Below are 15,000 nucleotides of genomic sequence, written 5' to 3'. Positions count from 1 at the left end.
GTCGACGGCTCACGTTCCCTTGTGCGCCGAAGGCTCTCTTGATATGTGATCCGACCCTCAGACAGACGAAGCCAAGGGAAGACCCAAGGCCGCAATGTGCGTTCAAAGAATCAGTGCTCAGTGTGTCCTGCAATTCACACCAAGTCTCGCAGCTGGCTGCGTTCTTCATCGACCCGAGAACCGAGTGATCCACCGCTTAGAGTCGTGAAAAAGTGTTTGTTCAATTCCGTACAGTCAAAACCAAACGTTTCTGGCACTCGGCCAAACAGTGGCCAAGAAGGGCGCTTTTCAGCGCACGCTTGGACTCCAAAACTCTGCCGCGCCTTTTTCGGCTGCCGCAAATCGAGCAAACGGTGTGTTTCGGACGGCGTTTCGCTTCCGCTACTTGCGAGTGCTTTCGTGGTCCACCCCTCTATAAATACTCGGGAGGCGTCGAAGCCGGTTCTCCAAGCCGGACCCGTAGGTATCGTTGTGTGCTCGCTCTCATTGGCCCGCCTAACCAGAAAATGCCTGCGGTACACCCATTTGGATAAGAGTGCACGCAGATGCGGGCCTCGACGGCTACACATTTCCTCGGGCGGCCGCCTCCCGGCCTCCGTGGAGCGCGGGATGCACGGTCCCATCAACAAGCCTCTCCCGTTTTTACCGTGGCGTCGCGGTTCACCACGGCGGGCGGGTCGGTCTCCTCCGCATAAAAAGGGGGACCCCCGCTTTTTGTTCCACGAAATCGCACAAGCTTTTTTCGCATCCACGGTTTGCCACCGCACACCAAAATGCCGATCCGGCTGCTTACTTTAGCCAACAGGTGGAGCCAGGCGCGCCGTACTTGCGCGGCACTTCCCACGTCCACCGAAGTCGGTGCCAAGGACCACTTTCGGCGCCGGAGCCGCGTACGAGCCTACTCGAGGCGGAAGAACGAAGCCAGCAAGGGCCTGGCCGCAAGTGCGTTCAATTGTCGGGACGTCCAAGTCCCTCGTTCTTCCGTGCTTCCTCTTTCGGCAAGTCGTTGCGGCACCTTCCCAAAGCGCGCAGACCCGCTAATCGCGACGAGCGCGACGTGGCCGTGCCGCCTTTCCCTCGGCAGCAAGCAAAACGCCTGGCAACGTCGACGCTCCCCTAACCGCGATCTCGCACCGTGTTTCGTGTGGCGAATTCAAAAGCCGGCCGGCGCTGCTGCAACCATTACGGTCGGTACGCATACGCCGCGGAGGGCGGGACGGTCATCGGAGCGTGCGGTTCCTCCATCGAGTACTGCGCACCTCGGCCGTCGCATCGCCGTGCCATGACCGGCCGCGCGTCAACGCGAACCGGTGCCAGCGAGATCCCTCGCCTGCAAGAACCGACCGGCAGCCTCCGTCACCCGAGGACGCGGAGGCGCTTGCCGCGGACGGCGGGACGGTATGCACTAGTGCACAGCGGACCCGTCACATCGCCAGTTCCTTGACCGACCGCCGACGCTTGTGCCGTTCCTCTCGTACTTGGCAGTCGCCGCGCGATTGTCGGGTCTCGTTCTTGCACGCTCGAACGGTCGGGAGGGCACTCGGCTGGCGTTTCGGGAACGCGCAGCCTCGCCTTCTACCGACGTAACCACGACTCGCCGTTCGCGCTCCGCCGCTCCTGTTTACAGTACTAGGCGGTCCCGCAGCGGTCGGGTCGCGCATTTCGAGCGCTTCGAGCCACGGTGCAGTGGCGGGTCGAAAGCCGACCTATGAGTGCGTTGCGCCGTTTGTACCCGCGTCCGCCACCTGGCCGACCGTCCAAGGTCGCGGTGTTGGCGTCCGCTGGGCGCAACAATTTGTCACGGGGTGCCGCTCCACATTCAGGCAGCCCCGTGGGGAAAAGCCGACCCCGCGTCCAAACGGGGTCAGCGGCAGAAAGTGTCGGGCGCAGACGCAGCCGAGGCGCTCACCCTTCACAATCCGTTAATGATCCTTCCGCAGGTTCACCTACGGAAACCTTGTTACGACTTTTACTTCCTCTAAATGATCAAGTTTGGTCATCTTTCCAACAGACCGGCGCAACCGAAAGGCCGCGCCGGACATCGGTCCGAAGACCTCACTAAATCATTCAATCGGTAGTAGCGACGGGCGGTGTGTACAAAGGGCAGGGACGTAATCAACGCGAGCTTATGACTCGCGCTTACTGGGAATTCCTCGTTCAAGGGGAACAATTGCAAGCCCCTATCCCAATCACGAAAGAAGTTCCACGGGTTACCCAGTCTTTTCAGACAGGGATAAAGACACGCTGCTTCCTTCAGTGTAGCGCGCGTGCGGCCCCGGACATCTAAGGGCATCACAGACCTGTTATTGCTCTGTTTCGTGCGGCTAGGAGCCGCTTGTCCCTCTAAGAAGGTTGTAAGGTGCTGGGAACCCCGCACCTATTTAATAGGCTAGAGTCTCGTTCGTTATCGGAATTAACCAGACAAATCGCTCCACCAACTAAGAACGGCCATGCACCACCATCCACCGAATCAAGAAAGAGCTCTCAATCTGTCAATCCTCCCAGTGTCCGGGCCGGGTAAGTTTTCCCGTGTTGAGTCAAATTAAGCCGCAGGCTCCACTCCTGGTGGTGCCCTTCCGTCAATTCCTTTAAGTTTCAGCTTTGCAACCATACTTCCCCCGGAACCCAAATACTTTGGTTTCCCGGAAGCTGCCCGCCGAGTCATTTGAGTAACTCAGGCGGATCGCTGGTTGGCATCGTTTATGGTCAGAACTAGGGCGGTATCTGATCGCCTTCGAACCTCTGACTTTCGTTCTTGATCAATGAAAACATTCTTGGCAAATGCTTTCGCAGTAGTTCGTCTTGCGACGGTCCAAGAATTTCACCTCTAGCGCCGCAATACGAATGCCCCCGTCCGTCCCTCTTAATCATTACCTCGTATTCCAAAAACCAACAGAACAGAAACGAGGTCTTGTTCTATTATTCCATGCAAGTTTATTCAGGCGACTCGCCTGCGTTGAGCACTCTAATTTTTTCAAAGTAAAAGCACCGGCCATCTCGAGGCACACAATGAAGTGCACCAAGAAAGAACCGGCATGATGTTCAGTCCGAGCCGTCGCATCGGGTAGATGCACTACTCGTCTGGAACTGAGATCCAACTACGAGCTTTTTAACCGCAGCAGCTTTAGTATACGCTATTGGAGCTGGAATTACCGCGGCTGCTGGCACCAGACTTGCCCTCCAATTGATCCTCGTTAAAGGATTTAGAGTGTACTCATTTCAATTACGGGGCCTCAAAAGAGTCCCGTATTGTTATTTTTCGTCACTACCTCCCCGTGCCGGGAGTGGGTAATTTGCGCGCCTGCTGCCTTCCTTGGATGTGGTAGCCGTTTCTCAGGCTCCCTCTCCGGAATCGAACCCTGATTCTCCGTTACCCGTAACAACCATGGTAAGCAAGTAACCTACCATCGAAAGTTGATAAGGCAGACACTTGAAAGAAACGTCGCCGGCTCGTGGCCATGCGATCAGCACAAAGTTATCCAGAGTCACCACACAATACGGGCCGAAACCCGATCGATCTTGGTCTAATAAAAGCACCCGTTACCCAAAGGGCTCCAGGCTCACTGCATGTATTAGCTCTAGAATTGCCACAGTTATCCAAGTAGGAAGAAACGATCTAAGGAACCATAACTGATTTAATGAGCCATTCGCGGTTTCGCCTTATTTCGGCATGTACTTAGACATGCATGGCTTAATCTTTGAGACAAGCATATGATTACTGGCAGGATCAACCAGGTAATCGTTCGACTGCGCGTCCGTCCTCGCCTTCGGCGGGCCGGACGCAGTCTGTGTGCGGCGGAGGCCACCTTCAGGCGCCCCAACACGCTTATTTTGCACTCCGAGATGACGGCGTTCGAGCTCGCTACGGCACAACCTTCCCGAAAGACGAGTGGGAGCCGTGCGGCAAGAAGCACGTTCATGCTCGCTCTTTTTCGTTGCATCGACTCGGTCGCGCCGTGCGGGTTGCCCAAGCCCGCTGCACTGTCGGTGGACCGGCCGGAACTAGCAACGGAGCCGAGACCGCAAAGCCGCCAGACGACGGGTCACGCCCGCGTCTTCGGCGCTTTCGCATCTGAATCGCCCGAGGACGACACGGAACACACCTCGATATCGTGGTAAAACGGCACCGTCCGACAACCAGCCCCTAACGCATCAAGCGGATGAGGCTGCAGACGACTGCCGTGGATTCCCCTGGAGCAGACCCGAGGACACGCTTGACGAGGCCGAAGCCCGCCGCATATCAGACACCCGGTCGCTTTCGCGTACGCCGCTCACGAGAACCCCCACATAATAGCAGCGATAAGTACCCAGACCTCCTTGGGCACTAATACGAGCGTACTCGAGAAAATTTCACCGCGGGTGTGCCCCGAAACGTGTGGCACGTTGAGCGTGCCACAAGTCTACGTCGCTCTCAAACCCGCCGAGGTCGTAGAATTTGCGACCCTACTCACGAAATTGCCACCGAGGATACGGCCGCAAACGTACCGCACCTTGGGTAGGCCACGAGTTTGTGCAACACTACGCTGACGGCACAGCACCGAGGTCGTGCGCGCACGCACGGGAAAATTCCGCCGCGGTTTCTGCCGAAAACGTGAGGCACCACGACTCTCCGCAAGTTCGCGTCGACTGCGAAAGACCGAAGTCGTGAACGACGTGTCCGCTACTCGCCGCCGACACGCTGGACACCAAACGTACAACGAATCGACGGCGTCGTAGAGGCCCACAACGCGGTTTTCCTTAACGACGTCTCGGCGTGGCACCGACAGGTTAGAACGGCCGACCAACGTTCCCTGTCCGCCGTTCGGCTCAGTCGAAGGGCTCGGCGACTTCGGCAACGCTGCGAAGCCGCACGGTGACGCACGCCATGTCCCCATTTTTTTTTTCTTTCTGCGTCTGCCGGGGTGCCCCTATAATAGCAGCGATAAGCACCCAGACCGCCGTGGGTCGCTCGCCCCGGCTGACGTGGTTTTTCGTACTCCTGCGGCGGTCGCCGTCAAGCACGTCCAAATACGCTACTTTCGTGGGCGCATTCACGCTCTTTCGCTTCGCCGGAGTGCCAGCACTCACTCTGCCAAAAACGGCGAACATCCGAGCGGCGGTTCCCACTTTTGCGTCGGCGTCGCAAACCCCGCCCCGGCAGACGAGGTTTGCCGTACTCGTGCGACGGTGGCCGGCGGGCACGTCGAAAGACGCCGATATCGTGCGCGAATTGGCGCACCTTGGCTTCACAGGAGTGCCGCCACTGACTCCTCCAAAAACGGCGAAGATCCGAGCGGCGCTTCCCACTTTCGCATCGGCGTCCCGAACTCCGCCCCGGCTGACGCGGTTTACCGTACTCGTGCGACGGTCGCCGGCGAGCACGTGGAAAGACGCCGATATCGTGCCCGAATCGGCTCCGTTCGGCTTCGCCGGAGTGCCAGCACTGGCTCGGCGAAAGACGACGAACATCCGAGCGACGGTTCTCACTATTGCGTACGCGTCGCAAACCCCGCCCCGGCAGACGCACTTTGCCGTACTCGTGCGACGGTCGCCGGCGAGCACGTAGAAAGACGCCGATATCGTGCCGGAATCGGCCCCGTTTGGCTTCGCCGGAGTGCCAGCACTCACTCGGCCACAAACGGCGAACATCCGAGCGGCGGTTCCCACTTAGCCGTCGGCGTCCCGAACTCCGCCCCGGCAGACGCGGTTGCCGAGCTCGTGCGACTAGCGACCGCGAAGCCGTCTCGCGACGCCGCTTTCGTGCGCGGCTCCCACTGCGACCTGGGTCACCCGAGGTCGACGAGCAAAAAAGAATGTCGAAAAAAAAATTTTTTTTTTTTGCGTCTGCCGGGGTGCCCCTATAATAGCAGCGATAAGCACCCAGACCGCCATGGGTCGCTCGCCCCGGCTGACGTGGTTTTTCGTTTTCCTGCGGTGGTCGTCGTCAAGCACGTCCAAACACGCCACTTTCGTGGGCGCATTCGCGCTCTTTCGCTTCGCCGGAGTGCCAGCACTCACTCTGCCAAAAACGGCGAACATCCTAGTGGCGGTTCCCACTTTTGCGTCGGCGTCGCCAACCCCGCCCCGGCATACGCGGTTTGCCGTACTCGTGCGGCGGTGGCCGGCGGGCACGTCGAAAGACACCGATATCGTGCGCGAGTCGATGCTTCTTGGTCTCGCAGGAGGGCCGCCACTCACTCCTGCAAAAACGGCGAAGATCCGAGCGGCGCTTCCCACTTTTTCGTCGGCGTCGCAAACCTCGCCCCGGCAGACGCGCTTTGCCGTACTCGTGCGACGGTCGCCGGCGAGCACGTCGAAATACGCCGATATCGTGCCCGAATCGGCCCCGTTTCGCTTCGCCGGAGTGCCAGCACTCGCTCGGCCAAAGACGACGAACATCCGAGCGACGGTTCCCACTATTGCGTACGCGTCGCAAACCCCGCCCCGGCAGACGCGGTTTGCCGTACTCGTGCGGCGGTGGCCGGCGGGCACGTCGAAAGACGCCGATATCGTGCACGAATTGGCGCTCCTTAGCTTCACCGGAGTGCCAGCACTCACTCGGCCAAAAACGGCGAACATCCGAGCAGCGGTACCCACTTAGCCGTCGGCATCCCGAACTCCGCGCCGGCTGACGCGGTTGCCGAGCTCGTGCGACTAGCGACCGCGAACGCGTCTCGCGACGCCGCTTTCGTGCGCGGCTCCCATTGCGACCTGGGTTACCCGAGCTCGACCAGCAAAAAAGAAGGTCGAAAAAAAATTTTTTTTTTTCTGCGTCTGCCGGGGTGCCCCTATAATAGCAGCGATAAGCACCCAGACCGCCGTGGGTCGCTCGCCCCGGCTGGCGTGGTTTTTCGTACTCCTGCAGCGGTCGCCGTCAAGCACGTCCAAATACGCCACTTTCGTGGGCGCATTCGCGCTCTTTCGCGTCGCCGGAGTGCCAGCACTCACTCTGCCAAAAACGGCCAACATCCGAGCGGCGGTTCCCACTTTTGCGTCGGCGTCGTAAACCCCGCCCCGGCAGACGCGGTTTGCCCTACTCGTGCGACGGTCGCCGGCGAGCGCGTCGAAAGACGCCGATATCGTGCGCTAATTGGCGCTCCTTGGCTTCTCCGGAGTGCCGCCACTCACTCCTCCAAAAACGGCGAAGATCCGAGCGGCGTTCTCCACTTTCGCATCGGCGTCCCGAACTCCGCCCGGGCTGACGCGGTTTACCGTACTCGTGCGACGGTCGCCGGCGGGCACGTCGAAAGACGCCGATATCGTGCCGTAATCGGCCCCGTTTGGCTTCGCCCGAGTGCCAGCACTCACTCGGCCAAAAACGGCGAACATCCGAGCAGCGTTTCCCACTTTCGCATCGGCGTCCCGAAGCCCGCCCCGGCAGACGCGGTTTGCCCTACTCGAGCGACGGTCGCCGGCGATCACGTCGAAAGGCGCCGAATTCGTGCACGAATCGATGCTTCTTGGTCTCGCAGGAGGGCCGCCACTCACTCCTGCAAAAACGGCGAAGATCCGAGTTGCGCTTCCCACTTTTTCGTCGGCGTCCCGAACTACGCCCCGGCTGACGCGGTTTACCGTACTCGTGCGACGGTCGCCGGCGGTCACTTCAAAATACGCCGATTTCGTGGGCGCATTCACGCTGTTTCGCTTCCCCGGAGTGCCAACACTCACTCTGCCGAAAGCGGCGATCATCCGAGCGGCGGTTCCCACTTTTGCGTCGGCTTCGCAAACGGCGCCCCGGCAGACGCGCTCGTGCGACGTACTCGTGCGACGGTCGCCGGCGAGCACGTCGAAAGACGCCGATATCGTGCTCGAATCGACCCCGTTTCGCTTCGCCGGAGTGCTGCCAGTCACGGCGCAGAAAACGGCGAACAAGTGTTTTTTTTTTTTTTTCCTAGAATTTGTGTTATAGAAGGCACATTTGATATCGGACGATAATTTTCAACTTTATCACGCGCACCGATTTTCGTGTAGAGGTTTGCAAATTTATGGGAATTTCTCCACTTGGAATAATGCGATTTAGTAGTACTACGAGAACTTCATGGATGTACTCAAGGGTACGGGGCAAGTCAGTTACGTCAACACCTGCAGATTATTTACACTTCAAACTGAAAATTGTTGGTTGTGAGTCCTCGTGTGATATTAAAGGCCGATTCGCTAACACATAGAACAAAGAAAGAAAGGAAGAAAAAACGCCCGCGCTCGCTCAAGAAACCTGGGTTCGCAACAAGTGGCAACAACAAGCAACCGAGCGAGTGCGCCAAAACCCGTGGCGGCCGAACAAACGCGAAGTCCCAACCGCGTCAGCCGGGGCGGCACGGGACAGGAAAAATCACTTCAGCCGGGGCGGCGGGGCACCGAATAAACCTCGTCACCTCGTCGCAGGATAAAAGAGGAAACAAAAAGTCTAAACAGCGTCTGCTGGAGCGAATGCGTAATAAAACAACAACAACAACAAAAAAAAAACACCCGCGCTCAAGAAGTCTGCAATCACCACAAAAGGCGACTGTGACCGAGCAGCGTCAGCCGGGGCCGTGCGGAAACGGAAAAACCGCGACTACCGGGGCGTCGAGGCACCGAAAAATCCACTTCAGCCGCGGCGAAAAAAAAAACAAAAAGAAAGACGGAGGGGGGGGGGGGGAACCACGTCTGCCGGGGCGAAGGAAAAAAAAAAACGCGTCTGCCGGGGCGAGCCCGGGTGCGGCACCACCGGGAAAACTGTGGCAAACAGACATGGCGATCGAGTGAGTGGGCCGCCAGCCAGGCTCAGCCAAAAAGTGCAAAGTCCGAACTGCGTCAGCCGGGGCGGCAAAAACCGCGTCAGCCGGGGCGGCGCAAAAAACCGCGTCTGCCGGGGCGGCACGAAACCGCGTCAGCCGGGGCGGCGCGAAAACTGCGTCAGCCGGGGCGAAAGAAAAAAAAAAACGCGTCTGCCGGGGCAAGCCCGGGTGCGGCACCACCGGGAAAACTGTGGCAAACAGACATGGCGATCGAGTGAGTGGGCCGCCAGCCAGGCACAGCCGAAAAGTGCAAAGTCCGAACCGTGTCAGCCGGGGCGGCAAAAACCGCGTCAGCCGGGGCGGCGCGAAAACCGCGTCTGCCGGGGCGGCGCGAAAACTGCGTCAGCCGGGGCGAGCCCGGGTGCGGCACCACCGGGAAAACTGTGGCTAACAGACATGGCGATCGAGTGAGTGGGCCACCAGCCAGGCTCAGCCGAAAAGTGCTAAGTCCGAACTGCGTCAGCCGGGGCGGCAAAAACCGCGTCAGCCGGGGCGGCAAAAACCGCGTCAGCCGGGGCGGCGCAAAAACCGCGTCTGCCGGGGCGGCACGAAACCGCGTCAGCCGGGGCGGCGCGAAAACTGCGTCAGCCGGGGCGAGCCCGGGTGCGGCACCACCGGGAAAACTGTGGCAAACAGACATGGCGATCGAGTGAGTGGGCCGCCAGCCAGGCTCAGCCAAAAAGTGCCAAGTCCGAACTGCGTCAGCCGGGGCGGCAAAAAACCGCGTCAGCCGGGGCGGCGCAAAAAACCGCGTCTGCCGGGGCGGCGCGAAAACCGCGTCTGCCGGGGCGGCGCGAAAACTGCGTCAGCCGGGGCGAAAGAAAAAAAAAACGCGTCTGCCGGGGCGAGCCCGGGTGCGGCACCACCGGGAAAACTGTGGCAAACAGACATGGCGATCGAGTGAGTGGGCCGCCAGCCAGGCACAGCCGAAAAGTGCCAAGTCCGAACTGCGTCTGCCGGGGCGGCACGAAACCGCGTCAGCCGGGGCGGCGCGAAAACTGCGTCAGCCGGGGCGAAAGAAAAAAAAAAACGCGTCTGCCGGGGCGAGCCCGGGTGCGGCACCACCGGGAAAACTGTGGCAAACAGACATGGCGATCGAGTGAGTGGGCCGCCAGCCAGGCTCAGCCAAAAAGTGCAAAGTCCGAACTGCGTCAGCCGGGGCGGCAAAAACCGCGTCAGCCGGGGCGGCGCAAAAAACCGCGTCTGCCGGGGCGGCACGAAACCGCGTCAGCCGGGGCGGCGCGAAAACTGCGTCAGCCGGGGCGAAAGAAAAAAAAAACGCGTCTGCCGGGGCAAGCCCGGGTGCGGCACCACCGGGAAAACTGTGGCAAACAGACATGGCGATCGAGTGAGTGGGCCGCCAGCCAGGCACAGCCGAAAAGTGCAAAGTCCGAACCGTGTCAGCCGGGGCGACGCAAAAACCGCGTCAGCCGGGGCGGCGCGAAAACCGCGTCAGCCGGGGCGGCACGAAACCGCGTCAGCCGGGGCGGCGCGAAAACTGCGTCAGCCGGGGCGGCGCGAAAACCTCGTCAGCCGGGGCGAGCGAAAAGGGGGGGGGGAACCACGTCTGCCGGGGCGAAAGAAAAAAAAAACGCGTCTGCCGGGGCGAGCCCGGGTGCGGCACCACCGGGAAGACTGTGGCAAACAGACATGGCGATCGAGTGAGTGGGCCGCCAGCCAGGCTCAGCCCAAAAAGTGCTAAGTCCGAACTGCGTCAGCCGGGGCGGCAAAAACCGCGTCAGCCGGGGCGGCGCGAAAACCGCGTCTGCCGGGGCGGCGCGAAAACTGCGTCAGCCGGGGCGAGCCCGGGTGCGGCACCACCGGGAAAACTGTGGCTAACAGACATGGCGATCGAGTGAGTGGGCCACCAGCCAGGCTCAGCCAAAAAGTGCTAAGTCCGAACTGCGTCAGCCGGGGCGGCAAAAACCGCGTCAGCCGGGGCGGCAAAAACCGCGTCAGCCGGGGCGGCGCAAAAACCGCGTCTGCCGGGGCGGCACGAAACCGCGTCAGCCGGGGCGGCGCGAAAACTGCGTCAGCCGGGGCGAGCCCGGGTGCGGCACCACCGGGAAAACTGTGGCAAACAGACATGGCGATCGAGTGAGTGGGCCGCCAGCCAGGCTCAGCCAAAAAGTGCCAAGTCCGAACTGCGTCAGCCGGGGCGGCAAAAAACCGCGTCAGCCGGGGCGGCGCAAAAAACCGCGTCTGCCGGGGCGGCGCGAAACCGCGTCAGCCGGGGCGGCGCGAAAACTGCGTCAGCCGGGGCGGCGCGAAAACCTCGTCAGCCGGGGCGAGCGAAAAGGGGGGGGGGAACCACGTCTGCCGGGGCGAAAGAAAAAAAAAACGCGTCTGCCGGGGCGAGCCCGGGTGCGGCACCACCGGGAAGACTGTGGCAAACAGACATGGCGATCGAGTGAGTGGGCCGCCAGCCAGGCTCAGCCCAAAAAGTGCTAAGTCCGAACTGCGTCAGCCGGGGCGGCAAAAACCGCGTCAGCCGGGGCGGCGCGAAAACCGCGTCTGCCGGGGCGGCGCGAAAACTGCGTCAGCCGGGGCGAGCCCGGGTGCGGCACCACCGGGAAAACTGTGGCTAACAGACATGGCGATCGAGTGAGTGGGCCACCAGCCAGGCTCAGCCAAAAAGTGCCAAGTCCGAACTGCGTCAGCCGGGGCGGCAAAAACCGCGTCAGCCGGGGCGGCAAAAACCGCGTCAGCCGGGGCGGCGCAAAAACCGCGTCTGCCGGGGCGGCACGAAACCGCGTCAGCCGGGGCGGCGCGAAAACTGCGTCAGCCGGGGCGAGCCCGGGTGCGGCACCACCGGGAAAACTGTGGCAAACAGACATGGCGATCGAGTGAGTGGGCCGCCAGCCAGGCTCAGCCAAAAAGTGCCAAGTCCGAACTGCGTCAGCCGGGGCGGCAAAAAACCGCGTCAGCCGGGGCGGCGCAAAAAACCGCGTCTGCCGGGGCGGCGCGAAAACCGCGTCTGCCGGGGCGGCGCGAAAACTGCGTCAGCTGGGGCGAAAGAAAAAAAAAACGCGTCTGCCGGGGCGAGCCCGGGTGCGGCACCACCGGGAAAACTGTGGCAAACAGACATGGCGATCGAGTGAGTGGGCCGCCAGCCAGGCACAGCCGAAAAGTGCCAAGTCCGAACTGCGTCTGCCGGGGCGGCACGAAACCGCGTCAGCCGGGGCGGCGCGAAAACTGCGTCAGCCGGGGCGAAAGAAAAAAAAAACGCGTCTGCCGGGGCGAGCCCGGGTGCGGCACCACCGGGAAAACTGTGGCAAACAGACATGGCGATCGAGTGAGTGGGCCGCCAGCCAGGCTCAGCCAAAAAGTGCAAAGTCCGAACTGCGTCAGCCGGGGCGGCAAAAACCGCGTCAGCCGGGGCGGCGCAAAAAACCGCGTCTGCCGGGGCGGCACGAAACCGCGTCAGCCGGGGCGGCGCGAAAACTGCGTCAGCCGGGGCGAAAGAAAAAAAAAAAACGCGTCTGCCGGGGCAAGCCCGGGTGCGGCACCACCGGGAAAACTGTGGCAAACAGACATGGCGATCGAGTGAGTGGGCCGCCAGCCAGGCACAGCCGAAAAGTGCAAAGTCCGAACCGTGTCAGCCGGGGCGACGCAAAAACCGCGTCAGCCGGGGCGGCGCGAAAACCGCGTCAGCCGGGGCGGCACGAAACCGCGTCAGCCGGGGCGGCGCGAAAACTGCGTCAGCCGGGGCGGCGCGAAAACCTCGTCAGCCGGGGCGAGCGAAAAGGGGGGGGGGAACCACGTCTGCCGGGGCGAAAGAAAAAAAAAACGCGTCTGCCGGGGCGAGCCCGGGTGCGGCACCACCGGGAAGACTGTGGCAAACAGACATGGCGATCGAGTGAGTGGGCCGCCAGCCAGGCTCAGCCCAAAAAGTGCTAAGTCCGAACTGCGTCAGCCGGGGCGGCAAAAACCGCGTCAGCCGGGGCGGCGCGAAAACCGCGTCTGCCGGGGCGGCGCGAAAACTGCGTCAGCCGGGGCGAGCCCGGGTGCGGCACCACCGGGAAAACTGTGGCTAACAGACATGGCGATCGAGTGAGTGGGCCACCAGCCAGGCTCAGCCAAAAAGTGCTAAGTCCGAACTGCGTCAGCCGGGGCGGCAAAAACCGCGTCAGCCGGGGCGGCAAAAACCGCGTCAGCCGGGGCGGCGCAAAAACCGCGTCTGCCGGGGCGGCACGAAACCGCGTCAGCCGGGGCGGCGCGAAAACTGCGTCAGCCGGGGCGAGCCCGGGTGCGGCACCACCGGGAAAACTGTGGCAAACAGACATGGCGATCGAGTGAGTGGGCCGCCAGCCAGGCTCAGCCAAAAAGTGCCAAGTCCGAACTGCGTCAGCCGGGGCGGCAAAAAACCGCGTCAGCCGGGGCGGCGCAAAAAACCGCGTCTGCCGGGGCGGCGCGAAAACCGCGTCTGCCGGGGCGGCGCGAAAACTGCGTCAGCCGGGGCGAAAGAAAAAAAAAACGCGTCTGCCGGGGCGAGCCCGGGTGCGGCACCACCGGGAAAACTGTGGCAAACAGACATGGCGATCGAGTGAGTGGGCCGCCAGCCAGGCACAGCCGAAAAGTGCCAAGTCCGAACTGCGTCTGCCGGGGCGGCCCGAAACCGCGTCAGCCGGGGCGGCGCGAAAACTGCGTCAGCCGGGGCGAAAGAAAAAAAAACGCGTCTGCCGGGGCGAGCCCGGGTGCGGCACCACCGGGAAAACTGTGGCAAACAGACATGGCGATCGAGTGAGTGGGCCGCCAGCCAGGCACAGCCGAAAAGTGCTAAGTCCGAACTGCGTCTGCCGGGGCGGCACGAAACCGCGTCAGCCGGGGCGGCGCGAAAACCGCGTCTGCCGGGGCGGCACGAAACCGCGTCAGCCGGGGCGGCGCGAAAACTGCGTCAGCCGGGGCGAGCCCGGGTGCAGCACCACCGGGAAAACTGTGGCAAACAGACATGGCGATCGAGTGAGTGGGCCGCCAGCCAGGCACAGCCGAAAAGTGCTAAGTCCGAACTGCGTCAGCCGGGGCGGCAAAAACCGCGTCAGCCGGGGCGGCGCAAAAACCGCGTCTGCCGGGGCGAATGCAAAAAAAAACAAAGAAAAAAGCCCGCGCTTAATCAAAAGAAAACAAAGAAAAAAGCTTGCGCTTAATCAAAAGAAAACAAACAAAAAAAGTTCGCGCTTAAGCCTGGCGGTGGAACCACCGGGGCAAACAGACCTGGCGATCGAGTGAGTGGGCCGCCAGCCGGGGTGAGCCAAAAAGTGCAAAGTCCGAACCGCGTCAGCCGGGGCGACGCAAAAACCGCGTCAGCCGGGGCGGCGCGAAAACCGCGTCAGCCGGGGCGGCGCAAAAACTGCGTCAGCCGGGGCGGCACGGAAAAACGAAAACCGCGTCAGCCGGGGCGGCACGGAAAAACGAAAACCGCGTCAGCCGGGGCGACATCAAAATGAGGAAAAAAAAAAAACTGCCTTAGGACACCTGCGTACACTTTCATGCGTTTGGGCATATCTCTCTGTAACACGCGCGCCCCTCGTTACGCGCGGCACTCTGTTTTCTCCGACACCCATATTTCGGCGGCATGTGGCACGCGCGCCCGTCCCTACGCACGGCACACCGCAGTGCTTTCTCGATATTTTTCTTTTCCTCCAACACCGTCATCTATAGGCTTTTAGTGACCTGTTGCTCGTGGCACAAGTTCGCTAGCTCTGACACCTCTTGCATGCGCACCGTTTTTGCGCACGGTGCTATGCCGCAAAGCACGGCAGTCGCATGCGTTTCTCTCAGGCACCTCTTTTTTGACACAACGCTGTGGTGCTTAGAAACACACGCGCCGCTTTTGCGCACAGAACTCCACCGTACAGCACGGTAGTCACGTTTGTTCCACACGAACAGCAGTGTGCATCTTGCTACGACACTTTGAAAGCTTTTTCTTCCGAGTCTCGACCGCGCTGTTCCTTTCGTACTTGGCGCGGTTTCGGGACCAGCTTTGTTTTAAACCCCTACTGCGCGCCGTTCCTTTCGTACTTGGCGCGGTTCAGGGTTTGTTTCGAGCCCTTAGCCGCGCTGTTCCCTCCGTACTTGGCGCGGTTTAGGGTCGAGCTTTGTCTCGAGCCCTCTCCGCGCCGTTCCTTCCGTACTTGGCGCGGTTTAGGGTTTGTTTCGAGCCCTTAGCCGCGCTGTTCCCTCCGTACTTGGCGCGGTTTAGGGTTTGTTTCGAGCCCTTAGCCGCGCTGTTCCCTCCGTACTT

General features: G+C 61.4%; 2 non-coding genes across 2 annotated transcripts; both read right to left on the bottom strand.

The window, feature by feature from the left end:
• Positions 1–51: 51 nt before the first annotated feature.
• LOC142790395 (5.8S ribosomal RNA) lies at positions 52–204 on the bottom strand. The gene has a single exon (XR_012889486.1). It is a non-coding gene; the product is annotated as a 5.8S ribosomal RNA (ribosomal RNA).
• Positions 205–1,923: 1,719 nt separating this feature from the next.
• Positions 1,924–3,738, bottom strand: LOC142790319 (small subunit ribosomal RNA). Its single transcript, XR_012889430.1, has one exon. It is a non-coding gene; the product is annotated as a small subunit ribosomal RNA (ribosomal RNA).
• Positions 3,739–15,000: the final 11,262 nt, after the last annotated feature.

This window comes from Rhipicephalus microplus, unplaced genomic scaffold (genome assembly GCF_043290135.1).
Source record: "Rhipicephalus microplus isolate Deutch F79 unplaced genomic scaffold, USDA_Rmic scaffold_99, whole genome shotgun sequence".
NCBI lineage: Eukaryota > Metazoa > Arthropoda > Arachnida > Ixodida > Ixodidae > Rhipicephalus > Rhipicephalus microplus.
This window is presented reverse-complemented; position numbering and strand designations above follow the sequence as displayed.